This window comes from Dasypus novemcinctus, chromosome 27, assembly GCF_030445035.2.
Source record: "Dasypus novemcinctus isolate mDasNov1 chromosome 27, mDasNov1.1.hap2, whole genome shotgun sequence".
NCBI lineage: Eukaryota > Metazoa > Chordata > Mammalia > Cingulata > Dasypodidae > Dasypus > Dasypus novemcinctus.
In genome coordinates, this window is record NC_080699.1 from 440,015 (window position 1) to 458,785 (window position 18,771).

Sequence of the window (18,771 nt, forward strand, 5' to 3'; positions counted from 1 at the left end):
CACAACACATGCCTGCACACTCACACCTGCAGAGCCACACCTTCACACTCACACCTGTAAACTCACACATGCACAACATGCACACGCACATGCCTCACGCCTGCACACTCAGTCCTGCACAGCACATACGTGCACTCACATCTGCATACTCACACCTGCACAGCACTTGCACAGCAAACACTCACACAGCACATGCCTGTACACACACCTACACACACACCTGCACAGCACATATCTGCACAGGACACTTGCACACTCATCCCTGCACACACCTGTACACATGCACAGCACATACCTGAACACACACCTGCACACTTGCACACTCACACAACCTGCAGAGCGCACACCTACACATTCACACCTGCAGAGCACACATTTGCACAGACATACCTGCACACTCACACACTGCTCGGTGGGTAGGTGGGGCAGCTCAACTTCCCTGAGCCTTGGTTTCCTCACCTGTAAAAGAGGGACAATGTGGTACCTACTGCATAGGTTGTTCTGAGGGGAAAATTAATATCTGTGAAGGCCTTAAAGTTGCTATATAAATGTAAAAATCTCACAGGAGCCTTATCGTATGCAACCCATTGTTTTCTATTTGACTTCTTTTACTTAAAAAAAAAAATGCTGGTACTCACTGCAAAACTAACTGCAGAACCCGCTGGTGGGTCACGGCCTGCAGCTGCAGAAGCTCCACTGACCAGGTGTGGCAAAGGCGGGAGCAGCAGGACTTGGCAAGAAGCAGGTGCAGGGGGGCGGGGGGGGGGTGCTGGGTGGGTGCAGGGCAGGGATGTAGGGCAGGGGCACGGGCGGGTGAGGGGCAGGGTGCAGGGCGGGTGGGGGGCAGGGGTGCAGGGCAGGGGCGCGTGGCGGGTGCAGGGCAGGGGCGGGGGGCAGGGATGTAGGGCAGGGGCACGGGGCGGGTGCAGGGCAGGGGCGGGGGGCAGGGATGTAGGGCAGGGGCGCGTGGCGGGTGCAGGGCAGGGGTGGGGGGCAGGGATGTAGGGCAGGGGCGTGGGGCAGGGGTGCAGGGCAGGGGCGCGTGGCGGGTGCAGGGCAGGGGCGGGGGGCAGGGATGTAGGGCAGGGGCACGGGGCGGGTGCAGGGCAGGGGCGGGGGGCAGGGATGTAGGGCAGGGGCGTGGGGTGGGTGCAGGGCAGGGGCGCGGGGCGGGTGCAGGGCAGGGGTGGGGGGCAGGGATGTAGGGCAGGGGCGTGGGGCAGGGGTGCAGGGCAGGGGCGCGGGGCGGGTGCAAGGCAGGGGCGGGGGGCAGGGATGTAGGGCAGGGGCACGGGGCGGGTGCAGGGCAGGGATGCAGGGCAGGGGCGTGGGGCAGGGGTGCAGGGCAGGGGCACGGGGCGGGTGCAGGGCAGGGGCGGGGGGCAGGGATGCAGGGCAGGGGCGCGGGGCGGGTGCAGGGCAGGGGCGGGGGGCAGGGATGTAGGGCAGGAGCGTGGGGCAGGGATGTAGGGCAGGGGCACGGGGCGGGTGCAGGGCAGGGACGGGGGGCAGGGATGTAGGGCAGGGGCATGGGGTGGGTGCAGGGCAGGGGCGCGGGGCGGGTGCAGGGCAGGGGCAGGGGGCAGGGATGTAGGGCAGGGGCGTGGGGTGGGTGCAGGGCAGGGGTGCGGGGTGGCTGCTGGGTGGGTGCAGGCACCACAGGCCTCTCGAGCCTCTGGGCTGAGGACGGGGCCACGTTCGAGGGAGGAACCCGGGCGCGCAGGCTCAGTCTGGGGGAAGGAGGAGCGTCGGCTGCGGCCTGGGGAGCACATGCGGCGGAGCAGGAACTAGAGAGGCTTCAGATCCCACTGCAGTCCTCGAGGACGCGCTTTTCCATCCAGCTCGCTGCGCAGCAGCGTGGCAGAGAGGACTCCGGGCAACTTCCTCGCCCAGCCAACAGGAAGCGCTGGCCACAGGTCATCGTCCGCCTGCCCGTGTCTCCCCACTGCCCAGGCCCAGCCGTCCTCGCTCAGTAGGTGCTCAGCAGGCGCCGGTGAACGAACGGCCGCAGTTCAGCACGCCGGAAGCCCTGACAGGCACGGAGGGTGCAGAAAACCATAAAACGACGCAGTGCGCACGGGGAGGGCAGAGCCTCTTAGGAGAATTCTGATCATTCGAGGGTTTGGCCAACAAAAGGCAGAGAGTTCAGGGTGAAAAAAATGAGGCAGCAAAACAAACGCTCAAGTCTGGAACACACATTAAGATCAGAAAGACCCAAATCAGGTCTGGGGTGGAAGCAGGAAAACGAAGCGGGATGCGGCTCTCGTCCGGCCTCTCCCTGCACAGCGGCCCAGCGGCGACGTGTCCCTCGCTACGCCCGGCTGCCTTGATGGCGGCTGTTTTTCCTGTCCGTGGTGACTTATTTCTCCAACAGACGGTAAAGGTGCCCCATTTATCACTCTGTTTACACCCCTGGCACAGTGAAGGAAGGCATCAAAAGCTGGCTGGTTGATTGATTTGGGTATTGATGGATTGTGGCATCAAGCACCAAATTCAGATCTGTATTTTCCAGCCATCCACCTTTGGCTGGAATTGTTACTAAAGCTGCATTTTTAATAGCAGCAGCGGCATGTATTCAGCACCCACCACGTGCCAGGCACAGAGCTAAGGACTTTAAACAGCTCTTATAACCTCAACCTGCGGGGCAGGGAGTTCAGCCCCATTTTAAAGTCCGAGGCCACAGCCAGCACACCTTAGTCACTGTAACACCAGCATTCAAGCCCCAAGTTACTCAGCTCCAAAGGCAGATAAGCATGTGCTCACTCTCAAAGCTTAGCACTACTCCCCGCCCAGAAACGCAGAGGAGGGCAGCCCCTCTGACTTGGCGACAGGATTCTCTCCCACCAGGGTCACTTCCCACAAGCACACAGATCGGGTCAAGCTTTTTCTAACTCTACAGTTAGAAAACTTAGAATGTGCTAATTTTTGTTTCTGGAGGAATGCTGAACCTGCAGTGGGTGTTTCAGAGCAGTGGAGTCGTAAAAACAAACGGCGTCGGCCTCCACGTCGCCCTCACAGTCGCCCCAAAGCCGCCGCGCACAGCAATTCGTGTGATCTCAGGAATTCCAGGAGGCAGCTGTTGCCCCACTGTCCATGAGGAGAGAAGGCGCCTGTGCGTGCCGGGGCCCTCACGGCGGGACACCAGGCCGCGGAGCTCGACTGCACCCTCCCTGAACCTGTCACCCCACAGCAAAGGGCCCTCGGCTTCCAGGTCAGAAGCCCGGGGGCACTCGCGGAACCGGCCAGGCCGGCGGGCAGACGCCAGGGTGGGCGGGAGAGGGCGGTGCCCGTCCGCAGGAAGGAAGGAGCCAACCTGTGAAAGGCGCGAGCAGGAGCCCCCACCCGCCACCCCGCAGGCCGGGCACGGTGTGAGCTCCCAGAACCAAGTCCAACGGGCTTCTGCCCCCACACCCCCTGCCCACAGGGCCCAGAGGGGCTTCTGCCCCCACACCCCCTGCCCACGGGGCCCAGAGGGGCTTCTGCCCCCACACCCCCTGCCCACGGGGCCCAGAGGGGCTTCTGCCCCCACACCCCCTGCCCACGGGGCCCAGAGGGGCTTCTGCCCCCACACCCCCTGCCGCGGGGCCCGGTGGGGCTTCTGCTCCCACACCCACACCCCACAGGGCCCAGAGGGGCTTCTGCCCCCCATGACCCCTGCCCACGGGGCCCGGTGGGGCAAAGCCACGAGCCAGCAGGCCTAACACAGGAAGTGCAGACAGTGAGCTCACCAGGAGACACATGCTGAGTGTGCAGAACAGAAGAGAGGGGCAAGGAATACCACAAAATTGAGCTCCGTCTACTCCACAGCCCTGTACGGCTCGTGAGAAACATGGCTGTGCCTCCTCACAGGCCGGGGTCAGGCGGCTGCCCTGCCCTGCAGCAGGACCTGCCACGCCGTGGTCAAGCTTCTCCAAACCACTTCTCAGGGGCTCGACTGGGCCAGGTGGCAACGGCCCCTCATCCCGGAAGAGAACAGACACCACAGGCAGACCAGCCGCCAGGTGCGCCTGCCGCTCACGCCCGCGGGGCGACACAGACACAGGGCAGCTCCCACCGCAGGCTCCTGGGGCAGCGTGGGGGGAGGCGGCGGCGTGGGGGGAGGCGGTGCCCCGCTGCCGTTAGGACGGCCACGCTTCCCCGTCCTCCTCTTCTTTGACCACGTACCTCCAAAGCCCTCATGACCTGCCAGGCCCTGTTCCAGTACCTGACACACCTTTTCCGATGGCAAGTTCTAGGAGGAATGTAGGAGAAGCATTTCATCCTTTTTTAAAGTTCTCATCTAAATCTCGAAAGCTAAAAGCAGTTCCATTCCTCTGGCTCCAGCACTTTGCTCCTCTCTGAGTCCACTTCATTCTCTGCTTTTACAGACAAGTGAGGAAGGTTAGCGCTTTCTAAGCACTCACTGCCTAGCATAGTACGTCCATTACCTCACCTGGAAGGTAAGGCCCGTCCTGAAAGCAGGTGGGGGAAGGTGAACAGGCCAGGCTGATGCCCCCAGGGCTGCGAGGGGCGAGGAGGACCCGCCGTCCACCTGTATCCCAGGGCCCCGCTAGAGCCCACGCGGCTCCAGGAGAGAACAGGCGCCAGGTGCGCCGACCGGGGATTTTTAATCGAGGTGACATCACATCACATTTAACTAACTGCTTCAGAGTGTGCGATTCTGCGGCATTTAGCATGCCCATTGCTGCGCAACCACCACGTCTACCTAGCTCCAAAACATTTCATCACCCCAAGGAAACCCCGCTCCCCCACAGCAGCCGGGCCGCACCCCTCCGTCCCCCACATCTGTCTTTGAGGATTCACCCGTGGGGAAATGTCGACAACCGCAGCCACGCAGCTTCCCCCACTCAACTCCACTCCAGGGCTGCGCACGGCCCCACTGCGTGGGACCCGTCCGGTCACCTGCGGGGGGCATCCGGGTGGCTCCGCCTTCTGTGGGTAGTGGACCACAAACATTTACCCAGGAGGATCTAACACCTGTTTCCACTTCCTCTGGGTTTTCACCTATGAGTGAAATCATAAGGTACAACGGCAAGGCTATATTTAACAAACTGTGCCCTTTAAAATACTTTAAAATTTTGAAATTCTACAAAGAAAAGCCAAAACAAAGGTGAATGCACAATGCAAAATCACAATGAGATCAAAGAAACTAAAAAATGTACATATTTTTCTACTCTTATCCCATTTTTAACATGAGAAGGACACGTGGGGCCCTTTAAACTACGTGACGGGGCAGCAGCCCCAGAGCACAGCGCCCCCTCCACAACACCCACAGATGACCTGATGCGGGGAACGGCTGGCGTGATGCTGGGCCAGCAGCTCACTGCACCTGTCCTCGGCAAAGCGGCAAAGCGAAACGCCAGCGGCAGCCAAGATCCACGCAGCAGCACTGCTGTTCTGCCCGTGGGGGCTGGCAAAGACACCTGCAAGAACACAGTCACACGGAGGTTGGCTCTGCTAAACCTCTTTAGTTCAACATGAAACCAAAGGCCAGGAAGGGAGGGCGAGGCCAGTTTAGCACAGATCGGAGGAGCCGCTCCTCCCAGGAGTGCTCAGGCCCCCCCGCGGGAGAGCGGCAGCCGAGCACCAGGCTGGGCCGCAAGGCCAGCGCCCACGCTCTCAACACCAGGGCGCAGGGTGGGCTGCTCATCTGCGTGAAGCCATGACAAATCCCACCGGCCTCCCACACCTGAACAGGTCAGGGCAGGGGCAGAGGCCAGAGGCATGCTAAGAACACAAACGGACACCTGGCCAGCGGGCAGCAGGTGCCTAGCCGTCCTGGCAGCGGGCACAGGGGCCCCGGCTGGAGGCGCCGCCGCGGCCTGAGACGCCCTGAGGTCCAGGGCCGGCAGGGCCACAGGCACTCGCCCCTACCACGTGAGGCCTTTCATTCTGCCCCACTTCACTTTTAGAACACGTAAGGGACACCCCAGTAAGCGACTCCCTGCCTGTGGACCGTGTGGCCCAGCTGGAGAAGCACAGCCATAGAACGCCCGATCCAGCTCCCGTTAAAAATCAGACCAACAAACGAAAAACATCCACGTTCTCAGATGTAATTCAAACTCTGGGGCTGTCAGGCTAAACAAGCTTTTGCTGGACCGGCTTACTGATGCTGAAGGCCTAGATCTGGGTCGGGCAGCAGCTTCCAAACGCTGGCTCCGTGCTGGCCTGCAAACCAGAGGCTGACGGCACAGACCCCTTGGCCCCATAAAGCGCTGACCTGGGGCCTGGGTCTGGTTCTCAGCAGGGGCGCCGTGGGCACAGGGTGTGAGGGACCCCAGGCTGGGTGTGTGCACAGCGCACATCTCCACCTCACCCTGGCAGAGAACCAACCTCACAGGACAAACGGCTGCAACAGCACCTGCCCTCAGCCTTCTCTCCTCCAGCTCAGCTACACAGGCCTCAGCTGTGTTTGACCAGAAGCCAGGGCCAGAGATGCCCGAGAGGTAACTGTTCACTGCCAGGACCCACCTTTGTAGCAACCTCAAGTTGGGCAGAGGGCAGGTACTGCAGCACTCCGGCAGGTGTGTGACAGACGTCTGGGAGCCCAAAGAGAGAGCAGTTGGCGATGGGAAGCCCAAGTCCTGAATCCTACTTGCCACTGAGTTAGCATGAAAGCCCGGGGCACTGAGGCCAACGCACTGAGGCTTAGAAGCACCACGCCAAGACGCACAGCCCTGGCACACCTGGCCCAGGTCCATCACCCCGCGGCACACTTGGAGCCACGTCTATCACCTCACAGCACACCTGGAGTCAGGTCCATCATCCCACAGCACACCTGGCCCAGGTCTATCACCCCACAGCACACCTGGTCCAGGTCTATCACCCCACGGCACACCTGGCCCAGGTCCATCACCCCACAGCACACCTGGTCCAGGTCTATCACCCCACAGCACACCTGGCCCAGGTCTATCACCCCACGGCACACCTGGCCCAGGTCTATCACTCCCCGGCACACCTGGCCCAGGTCCATCACCCCACAGCACACCTGGAGCCAGGTCTATCACCCCACACCACACCTGGAGCCAGGTCTATCACCCTACGGCACACCTGGCCCAGGTCCATCACCCCACAGCACACCTGGAGCCAGGTCTATCACCCTACGGCACACCTGGCCCAGGTCTATCATCCCACAGCACACCTGGAGCCAGGTCCATCACCCCGCGGCACACCTGGCGCCAGGTCTATCACCCCACAGCACACCTGGTCCAGGTCTATCACCCCACATGGCACACCTGGCCCAGGTCTATCACCCCACGGCACACCTGGCCCAGGTCCATCACCCCACGGCACACCTGGTCCAGGTCCATCACCCCACGGCACACCTGGTCCAGGTCTATCACTCCCCGGCACACCTGGCCCAGGTCCATCACTCCACAGCACACCTGGAGCCAGGTCCATCACCCCACAGCACACCTGGCGCCAGGTCCATCACCCCATAGCACACCTGGCGCCAGGTCCATCACCCCACAGCACACCTGGAGCCAGGTCTATCACCCCACAGCACACCTGGCCCAGGTCTATCACCCCACAGCACACCTGGAGCCAGAACTATCACCCCACAGCACACCTGGAGCCAGGTCTATCACTCCCCGGCACACCTGGCCCAGGTCTATCACCCCATAGCACACGTGGAGCCAGGTCTATCACCCCGTGGCACACCTGGAGCCAGGTCTATCACTACCCAGCACACGTGGAGCTAGGTCTATCACCCCAGCAGCACACACCCCACCACGCATCATCTGGATTCTTGGACAGGAAGTTCTGAATCCAGCGCAGCCCAGTGGGGACTCTGAGAGCTGGACCCCAGGACCCAAGGGCCTTGCGCATGGCTCGGCCAGCAGCCAGCGCTGTGTCCACAGGAAGAGGGCGGCCAGTGGCCAGGGAAGGAAGGCGCACGCCCGCCCCCGCCCACCATGCAGTCTGCAGCACTCAGCACATGATGTCCTGCTGAGAGCAAGTCCAAGCAGCTGGGCAGGAACCAATTCCAGAGTATTCCAACCACAGCAGCCAGGACAACAGACCACAATGCTCCCCCAGCCATGGGGGCGGACGGCAGGCGGGCAGCAGGGACCCCAAACCAACCCCGGGAAACAAACAAATGGCCGCCTTCCAACCAAATCCACCCTCTGGAAGCCTCTGGGGCCGGCCCAGACACGCCACAGAAACCTGCGCGTCCGCCCATCGTGCATCCAGTCCAGGTCAGCACCACCTTAGGGGCGCGGGGGGGCCAAGCACAGGCCATGCGGACCCAGGACACACCGCACGGGCTCCCGGCCACCCACAGACAAGGCCACCGCATGCTGGAACATGGCAGCCGTGCCCGTCAGCCTTCGCAGAGACGCCCGGGAGCACACAGGGGCCACCCGCTGGTGAGCAGCCCCCAAGGGCACGACACCGAGCCGGTGGCTCTCGCAACCGAGCGGCGAGCCCGGGCACGGCACAGAACCACCAAGTCCAGACTGCCTGGACACCAAGTCCAGACTGCCCGGACGCCTGAGGCACAGAAAGGGACACTAGCGCCAGTGCCCACACCCAAGGACCAGCGTGCAGCCCGGGAGCTGGCCCGCAAGTGTCCGTTTGGTGAGCACTCGGACAGACGTCGCCCCGCACGAGGCAAGGAGCAGCTCCCCGGGAAGCTGGAGCCAGGCCCCCATGACCACCGCGTGGGGACACGGCCCGCAGAGCCCACAAAGGGGCTGCGCCTGCGAAGAGCTGGCAAGGCCGCCCGAGCCGTCTAGGGCGCACTCCGGCTCAGCACCCCCGGGCTCGCTCCAGGCAGGAGCAGTCCCTCAACGTCCGTTCCCAGGGCGCTTCCTGTTTGGGGCGCAGGCGGCGCCCTGGCGCCCAGGCCCGCAGCAGCTCCAGGTCCGCCCGGCCGCTTCTCTGCAGCTCTGACCAACCAAACAGGCCCTTCCCGGCAGCCCAGGAGGCTCAAACATCAGCGGGTCAGGTTTCTCTCTGCCCAGGCCAGGCATGGGCTGGGGCTTCCGCAAGTGACTCCAGTGACACGGCTTTAGCAACAACAGCAGAAAGGGCTGGCCACCGGAAGGAAGGCATGTCTTTCCCCTCCCGCCCTCAAGGCCAGGGCGGCTCTCCCCCACCATCACCTCCCGCCCTGACCCGGCGTTTCCTCCACACACCAGGTGACCACGCCTGAACTGGAGGTGAGTGCCCAGGCAGGCCAGGGCGGGGGCTCAGCCGGGCAGCCTCAGCCCAGCGACCCTGTCCTAGTCTGTGGCCACGGGTGGTGGTGAAAGGCCTCAGGTCAGGAGACAGGGCGCTTCTACGGGCGCCCAGTTACCGAAGAGCGTTTCTACACACAAACACACATGTGCAAACACAGCATGATGGCGTCTCTCGGAACACACATATGTGTGCACACAAACAATGGCACCTCTCAGCACATGCACACACATGCGCACACGTGAAGGCATCTTGGCACACACATGCACACGCAGAACGCCATGGCGTCTCAGCACATGCACACGCGTGCACACAGACAGCACCATGGTGTCTCAGCACACGTACACACGCACACACAGCACAATGGCGTCTCTCGGCATACACGTGTGCACATACACAACGATGGCATCTCAGCACACGCACACACACAGCTCCATGGCGTCTCAGAACATGCACACACGTGCACACACACAGCACCATGGTGTCTCAGCACATGCACACGCATGCACACAAAGCACAATGGCGTCTCGGCACACGCATACGTGTGTGCACACAGCACCCTGGCATCTCTTGGCACACGTGCACACACACAGCACGATGGTGTCACTTGGCACACACACACACATGCACACAGCACGATGGCATCTGAACCTGAAGGTCCTGGGGACGGTGCACACCTACCCCAGCATCCGCACGGCTCCATGTGGCCGCTGCCATCACCCAGGGCAGACGCCCGGCCCACAGGTGAGTGCCAAGGCCCTGCTGACCGCGACCTGCTCACAGGCCTCCTCCTGGGCCTCAGCTCCCACCCCCCTTCCGGCCACGCTCCCCCACCAGGTCTCCACGCCGGCCACTCCCTGCCACGAAGACCGACCCCCGCACACTCCACCGCCTCCAGACTGGAGCGTGACGGCCTCGGCCGGGGCAGCACCCTCCCCCCCACCGCTGCTTCCACCAGCTCTGCTGCCCGCACAGCCTCTGCTCTTCCCACACCTGTCGCCTGCCACCTCGCCTACAGCAGAGCCAGGGACGCGCAGGCGCTCGGTGAATGGCTGCAGGAGCACTGAGCAGGTGAGGGTGAGCCAAGGAGGTGGGGGTGAGCCGAGCAGGTGAAGAACCCGTGCGGCCCCCTACCCACACTGCTGAGCGCCTGGCCCCATGCAGGCCCCTCCCCGCACTGCTGAGCGCCTGGCCCCTGCAGTCCCCTCCCCACACTGCTGAGCACCTGGCTCCCTGCAGCCCCCTCCCCACACCGCTGAGCGCCTGGTGCCCTGCAGCTCACCCCCGCAAATGCACGGGCAGCTCGTGGCGTGGGGAGAGGACCAGCCCTGTGACCCCCGACACTCGGGGAAAGCACTTCGTCTGACTCAGCCTCCTCAAAAACAGAAGGACAAGGTCGTACCACCTGATGCCCCACTCGCCTCTAAAACACAAAGGCCTGGAGAGAAAAGGTTAAACTGCGGCTCCAGAAAAGTGAAAGGGCCTCGGCCAGCAGGGAGAGGGCCCGAGGGGGGCGCCCACACCACCCACAGCCTCACTGACCGCCCTCCTCCCGGCGGAGTCAGCTGCCCTCCGCCGTACCAGGAAACGCCGAGGGCGGGCCTGACAGACCTGCCTCCTAATCTGGACCACAGTGAGGCGGAGGCGACCGTGTTCCAGTTGACAGATGGGGAAACTGAGGCCGGGGGAGGGCAAGTGCTTTCGAGCCCCCGGCCTTGGGGCTGAGTGGGAGCCAGAGCCGCTGGCCCCACCCCGCGTCTCCCAGGCCCCCGGGCGGCAGGTACGGAGTCCAGGTCCCCCGGGCACCTGGGCCCCCTGGCCAGCCCCTGCCCTGCGCAGCCCCAAGCCCGCACAGCGGGAGGAAGCCGCACGCACAGCCAGGCAGTCCCGGGTCCCTGCTGCGCTGCTGGGTCAGGCCGGCTCCTTGGCTCCACGCCGGGTGAGCCCTCGGAGGCCACGTGGACTCCGCCCTGACGCACAGGAAAGGCTCGCCCGGTCCCAGGAGGAAGTCCACGCCCAAAGGGCAGACTGGGTGGGGACTGGGCAGCACGGACTGGAGGCGTGCGAGGAAGAGGGCCTCCCTGACCCTGCGTCTCCGATGCCCACTGGTTCTGGGGTCTTCCTCTCCCCACAGGATGAGGAAGACGCGAAAGGCAGGGAGAAGAGAGAATTCCCTCACAGCACAGGGCAGCTCCCACGGTCAGGAAGGGCCCGAGAGTCCGGCCCGCTCCGACCCGGCACGGCTCCCGGCCGCAGGGGCAGCCGCCGGCAGCAGCGCCCCCTCCTCGCGCCCCTCCGCCTCGGCAATCAGCCCAGCAACCTTTCCAGGTGCTGCTGACACCAAGCTGAGCCAGTGCCCAAGTCAGAGGCCTGCCGAACAGCAGCAGCCAGTGGAGAGAGACCAGCGGTGTCCTGCGAAGCGGCGCTCCTCCTGCTTGCCGCAAGCGCGCCACCGCCTAGGCTTAGACGTTCATAAATACCTCTTTTGCTTCCCAATGATAATTAAAACAAAGACACTCACACACAACTAAACACAAAGCAGGAAGGAAAAACAAGGGGCAGTTAGGACAGGATGCTCAAGCGGGAAGCACGACAGAGGCCACGCGCCCGCCGGCCAGGCTCTCACCGTCACTCCGTACCCTGCGCTAGGGGCTGCGTGAGGCCCCTCCTCAAGAGAGGAACGTCACACAGAGCCTGCTCGCGGTCCACCCGATGGTGCCAGGACAGGCAGGCTGGGAAGCTGCCACCTGAGCACAGCCCGCTCAAGGGCCGGCACCAGCAGGAGCAGGGCTGCTCGAGGCCTGGGGCTGGGTCACCGCCCCCACTGAGCGCAGCTTCTCCAGCTGCGCAGGGCGCTCCCAGGAGCAGCCCCAGGCAGGACAAGCCCCTGGCCCACCTCGGGGAGGCAGCTTTCCCCTTGAAACCTCTCCCCGGGCAGAGGCCGCAGGGAGGCCTGGGCTGTCCTGAGGTGCTCTCCAGCTGGGAGCAGCCCACGACGCCTGCACCTCCGGGCAGGAGAGGAGAGCCAGGGCTTGAGCCCTCCTTCTCAGCCCCACACCCCAAGGGTTGCAAAGCTCGCCCACCCGAGCCACTGCCGTTTGTTTGTTTTTAGGAGGAACCGGGGATCGAAACAGGCCCTTGACCGGAAAGCAGGCGCTCAGCCCTAACCACAGCCCCCTGGCGCCCGCCTTAATGTCCAGCCACGCTCCAGCCACGCCCGCGCGGCTCGGTACTGACCACACGCCCCCTGGAGCCGGCCCTAACGTCCAGCCACTCTGGCGCCGCTCTCGCCCATCACCTCGAGCCTCCTTTCCCCTGCTGATTTCTACTTGCTCCGCCTCGTGCACCACGCAGCCCCCACCCTCTCCCCGACAACCCTTATCCTTCCAGAAGAATCAACGTCTGAAGAGCGGCCCTCCCGCCTCCAGCACAGACACGCAGGCTCCTGGTCAACCCCTGCGCTGTTTCTCCACCTGTGCACCGGGGAGACAGGCCCTGCCTCCCAGAGCACGTGAGGACTGAAAGCTGCTGTGAGCTGGCGCTCCACCCGGCCACCTCCCGAGGCCACCCTTCAGCCTTCAGCCACAGGCCCAGGGCACTCCTCTGCCCGCCCCAGACCAGCCCGGCTCCTCCTCTCCTAGCGCAGTCTCCTGTAATAGAAACATTTGTGTCTGTCTCCCCCAGAACGAGCAACTCAATGAAGAACAAGTATCAATCACTTCATGAATTATTTTATATTCAGAGAAGAGGAGGAGAAACACTTACTGAGCATCCACTCTGCTAAGCGCTGGCAGAGCTGTGCATACATCAGCACTAAGCCTTACTCCCAAAATAAGAGAAACAAGGCCAGTGGAGCAATTCTCAGGGTCACATGAAAAAGAGCTGCACCAGGATTCAAACTCAAGTTGACATAAATCCTTCCACCGATGCCTGCCAAGATCCAGCAGGCTGGCCACACACAGCGTCAAGAGACGGAGGTACGACGTACCACATACACTGCCCTACTGAGTACCAAGCCCTGTTCAAAAACCTTATATATATATTATTATACGTATACTCATTTAATTTGCTCCTTTACCCAAAAGATATGCACTGTAACACCCATCTCAACACAATCCAGGAGAACTTTGTTAGAGAGGAAAAGTCCCATACTGTGCTGTCCAGTACTGGGGCCACTAGCCATCAGTGGCTACTGAGCACTTAAAATGTGGTTAGTGTGACTGAAAAACAAATGCTTTATTTCATTTTAATCAATTTAAATGTAAATTTAAGTAGCTGAATATAGCTAGTGGCTCCATATTGAATGCTGCAAATAGAGATGAAGAAACTGAAGCACAGAGATGTTAAGTAATTTGCCAAAAGTCAACGGGTAATACGCTGGATTTCAGTCCAGGTGAGCTGCTCCTGGAGCCTGTGCTGCTCCTGGAGCCTGAGCTCCTCCCAGAGTCTGTGCTGCTCCCAGAGTCTGTGCTGCTCCCGGAGCCTGAGCTCCTCCCGGAGTCTGTGCTGCCCCCGGAGCCTGAGCTGCTCCAGGAGCCTGAGCTGCTCCTGGGGCATGTGAGCACCAACCCCCGCCCCCCACCCCCACCTCACTACCTCTTCATAACGAAGGAAACAGAAGTTGCTCAAGATAAAAGGTGGCAATCCCAGGTCTAAAAATTAAGGGTCATAAATATAAAAATTGGGCTACTTTCTGCATGATTTTCCCATAAACCCACTTCAATAATAATAATAATAATGCGAGAAGAGGGAAGGAATGAGAAGAGAAGGAAAACATGTTTTGGGGGAGATGGCTTTTAAAATATAAATCTATGATTTTTGGATTTCATATGTTCTGAAGATTTAGGAAGATTACATTTCAAAAGCTGACAAAGGAGACACTTCTATTTTTTTTAACTATTTCTTAATATCTTCAGAGAACTAAAAAGCACTTTCAAAGACTGACTGAATCTTAATAAAATTCTCAGAGAAATTCTGGCATCAGTCACAACAAACACCCTCTTGGAATTTAATTTCCTTCCTTGCACACAAGCTCACTGTGGAAACTCATTTAAGATGCCACCACAGCTCGTCAAAATCTGCCTGAAGCACAAAAACTTCAAAGCCTCACAAGAGAGCCCTACAGGCTGCATGGAAACTGACCCCGTATTTAGCCACACCCCGGCCTAACAGCTCTCGCCAGCCAGCCTTGCCGGCCTTCACGGCAGCCCCGGGCAGCCCACCCTCCCCGCGTGTGCCATGCCCGCCCACCTCGGGCTCCAGCTCTTCGGGAGCGCTCCCCAGCTGGGAGCCCGAGGTTCACTGTCTTCTGCCTGTCCAACAAGGCAGGTAAAAACCAAAGGGAGGCCACAGAGTGGGCAGAGGCTCTAGCTACGCCGTCCTCCGCTTCCAGCAAGCCCGGTCCTTTCTGCCTTCGGCTTCGGCGGGTCCCTCCTTCAGAACCATCTCAGGCCCCAGGACGTTCACCCGGGAGTCGGGGGTTGGGGCAGGGAGGCAAAAACTTGGAGAATTATTCCTAAACACAAAAAGGCACTTCAGAAGCCTTTTCCTTTCAGGACAATCCCCACCGAAGGCTTCCTCAATCCCACTGTCCCAAGTGACTGTGGGCAAGTGGGAAGGGTGGGTGCCAGCCTTTTCGGAGCACACGCTGCAAGCCACCCGACTACCTCGGTGCAAGGCGGGTGGCACCCTGGCTCTGCACATCTTGAGCACAGGCTGCGAGAGGTCAGGCCAGGACCTGACATCCCACCTGCCCGACTCGGCTCAGGGCTTCCAGGGTCCTGTGCCACCACAACGCACGCCTGAAAGCACTTCAGTCTGTATGCTGCTTTCCACATGCACTATCATGTTACCACACCCTTTAGAATGGCTAAGAACTCCTTTTCCACTTTTACAAAAGGCTACTTCGACTAAAAGTAACTTGTTCCAGCTAAAATGCTTAAGAGTTGCACTCTCTCTGAGTTTTGTTTTCTCACCTGTAAAATGAAGCTTATTCCTAATATGTGGTGTCTGGTAAGTGGTAGGTGCTTAAATGGTATTTATTATTAACATCATGGATTAATTTAATACCACTCAGTTAAAGTAAAATTTATACATACACATTCCAAAGTTACTTTAAAAGCTCAGGCAAGCTTTCACTTGTTGAAGACGATATAATTTTACCACTACCTCCAACTCAGAGATAACCACCAACTGCAGTTTCCAAGAAACTGACAACAGAAGAGTAGTGAAAACGATGTGGTCAAACCCAGTATGGATTTTGAAAGCCACTAATGGAAGAAAACAAAAAAACAGGGGTATTTAGTTATGCTAAAATAGAAAAAAATAAAAAAGCTTTCCTTTCAGCCTCACAGTCTTAACTTCAAAGAGCTGTTGACCTTGCCAGCCAACAGGTGACCAGGCAGGGCAGAGAGGACAATAGTTATGGCCTTGAGCTATTTTCAGTGTGCAGCATCTATTATGGCGCATGCCTATTTGTTACCCTCACTTGAGAAGAAAGCTGGAAGTTCAGAAATGCAGGTGCAGCAAGCCTCATCTCACCTCAGCTCACCACCGCTCAAGCCAGAGTGGGAAAGGTGGCTGAGCAAGAGGGCAAGGGTCACAGCTTCCAACAGGAGCGAACCAAGTCCAGGTGGACGGAGGCCCCATGGACGGTCCCTCGGGTGAGCCCACACCAACCAAGTCGACCTACCATCCACTCAGGCCCGGAAGTTAGTAAAGGAAACACTCCAGGCCCACAGGGGAAGTCATGGCATTTTAAAGGCCAGTTAGCAGCTTTGTGGTAAAGGCAGCTGGACAACTCTACACTTTATTTAATGATCGCCCACATGAGAAGGGCATTCACACTATAAATCCAGTACCCGTCACTGTCAGTTCTCCTCTTTGTACTCTTTCTTGACTGGCATCTGTTTTCTTACAAGCCCATCGAATTTCTTTACAAGAACAGGCTAGTGTTTATTTTGCATGGGTGATTTAATCTCTCAAAGAAAAAGGTTTCATAGTCTCCCTCGGAACCTACTGTTTCCATCGGATTCCCTCACCCTCTCTCTGTACCCCACTTCACAGAGGAGGAGACTGAGGTCCGAGAGGGGCAGAGACTCACCCAGGGTCACAGTCCTCCTGTGTGTCTAGACTACAGCCAGGGCTCAGGGCCTCCCTGCATCAGCCTTGCAAATGGCCCTACACCCTCATGTCCCGAATACCAAGTTTATTTGAAAAAAGGCAGCATGAGTCATCGCCATGGGCAGGGGCAGGCGTCCCCTGAGCCACTCGGTCCAGGGACAGTCTCGGCCTGGAGCAAGAGGCCAGCCCTGGAGGAGCCTGAGCGGCGCTGCCGGCGGGACGGGCGAGCCGGGAGGGAACTCGCCAAAAACCAGCGTCGGAGCCGGCGCGGGGCGTGCGCCAGGGCAGCTCCGGGCCACAGGTGCGACGCCGGAGCCCACTCCCCACTCCTGCGCACCTGGGACCCACCCGAGCCCCTGCCCCGAGCAGGGCGGGCGCACGCGGCCCGGCCCCGACCACAGCCCGGCAGGGGCCCCGCCGTCCCGGGAGCCACAGGTGTCCCCGGGGCCTGCGCCGGGCCCGCTCCACCACGGCCCGCGCCCCTCGCCCTGCCCCGGGCTCCGCAGGACGCCGGGCGGCCCGGACGCTCGCCCGCGCAGCCCACGGCCCCCCGCCCGCGGCGCCCGGCGCCCGACCCCCGACGCCGACCCCGGCCCTGACCCCGCCCCCGCCGGCCCAGGCTCGCGGCCGCCGCAACTTTTCCGGTCCCGGCCCTGCGGCGGCGGCGGGGGTTCCGCGTCGGGGGCCCGCAGGAGCCCGGGCCTGCCGCTGCCCGCGCGGAGACGGAGGCGTGGCGGGAGCCGCGCGCCCGGGCTCGGGGTCCTGCGCGGCTTCCGCGCCCCCCGCCCACCTGCCCGCGCCGCTCACCTCCCCCGCCGCCGGAATACGTGGCAGGGGCCGCCGCCGCCCGCGCGCCTCAGCTCGCCTCCTCCTGGCGCCGCGCGGGCGGCTCCGGACCGAGCGCCAGGCGCCCTCTGCCGCCGGGAAGCCGCACGCCCCTAACCCTGAGCGCGCGCCGGCCGCCCGCAGGCCCCGCCCCGCGAGCCCCGCCTCCCGCAAGCCCCGCCCCGGCCCGCTCCGCCCCGCAGGCCCCGCCTCCCGCAAGCCCCGCCTCCCGCAGGCGCCACCCCGCCCCCGGCCCGCTCCGCCCCGCAGGCCCCGCCCCCGCAAGCCCCGCCCCCGGCCCGCTCCGCTTCCGCCGGCTCCGCCCCCCGCGAGCCCCGCCTCCCGCAAGCCCCGCCCCCGACCCGCTCCGCCCCGCAGGCCCCGCCTCCCGCAAGCCCCGCCCCCGGCCGGCTCCGCCCCCGCAAGCCCCGCCCCCGGCCGGCTCCGCCCCGCAGGCCCCGCCTCCCGCAGGCACCACCCCGCCCTCGGCCCGCTCCCCTTCCGCCGGCTCCGCCCCCGCAGGCCCCGCCTCCTGCAGGCCCCGCCTCCCGCAGGCGCCACCCCGCCCCCGACCGGCTCCGCCCCGCAGGCCCCGCCTCCCGCAGGCACCACCCCGCCCCCGGCCCGCTCCGCTTCCGCCGGCTCCGCCCCCGCAAGCCCCGCCTCCCGCAGGCACCACCCCGCCCCCGGCCCGCCCCGCTTCCACCGGCTCCGCCCCCGCAAAACTCCGCCCGCCCCACAAGCCCCGCCCCCGGCCAGCTCCGCTTCCCCGGCTCCGCCCCCGCTGCCTCGCCCCGCCCCCGCCGGAGGCCGCCCCCGCGTGTCCGGACCCTGGTCGCCGCCTGCGCGCCGCTGCCTCCGGGGAGTCCACCCTGACCACCGCAGGCTCCCGCGCGGCCGTGCAGAAGTCATCCCCGCTGTTGATATATTTCCTACTTTGACTCCCTCGCCCACGAACTAGAAAGACCGGGCGGAGCATGGAGGTGGGGGGAGCAAAGACTAGGTGCGGCCGGTTCACCACTCACCTGCGCCAGGTTAGCGCCCGTCCTGCCTGAAATAAAGAAGAGCGCAAAAGTGCTTCTTGAAGCATCAGCAAGTGAATGAAGGAGTGGAGATGTCACTGCTCTCCACCCAAGGAGTTGCTTGTTTGTTTGTTTTTGAGAGAAGTTGTGGATTTATAGAAAAATAATGCATAAAATGCAGGGCTCCCATATCCCACCCTGCTCTCAACACCAGCAGTGCGGGGTGCACTTTCATACTTGTACTATTACGTAGCCCGCGGCTTCACTGCGGCTCTGCTGAGCAAGTCCTTGGTGGTTTTGCTGTTTTCGTTAACGCGCAGGCTAACGTGGCCCCTTGTAAACACACCCAAATGCGCAACTCCGCGCCGTTCGCTGGTTCACAAGGCTGCGCTGCCACCACCACCATCCATTACCAAAACGCGTCCACAGAGCACCCCACCTGTAAGCCCGAACTGCCCACTCCCTGCGCGCTACCCATGCTCCTAACCCAGATCCTACGCTCTGATTCCTGTGTTTGCCGATTCTAACTACTTCTTATCAGTGAGATGGCACAGTGTGTGTCCCTTTGCATCTGGCTTCCTTCACTCAGAGTCTTCCAGATTCTTCCCTGTTGTCT

The 18,771-nt window shown here is 61.8% G+C and overlaps 1 long non-coding RNA gene across 1 annotated transcript in view; it reads right to left on the minus strand.

Annotated features, from left to right (window-relative positions):
- Positions 1 to 17,251, minus strand: part of LOC131276318 (uncharacterized) — a 43,637-nt gene extending 26,386 nt beyond the window's left edge. Inside the window, exon 1 of the long non-coding RNA XR_009183813.1 lies at positions 17,116 to 17,251. This is a non-coding gene — a long non-coding RNA (uncharacterized lncRNA). The remainder of the gene's footprint in view (positions 1 to 17,115) is intronic.
- Positions 17,252 to 18,771: the final 1,520 nt, after the last annotated feature.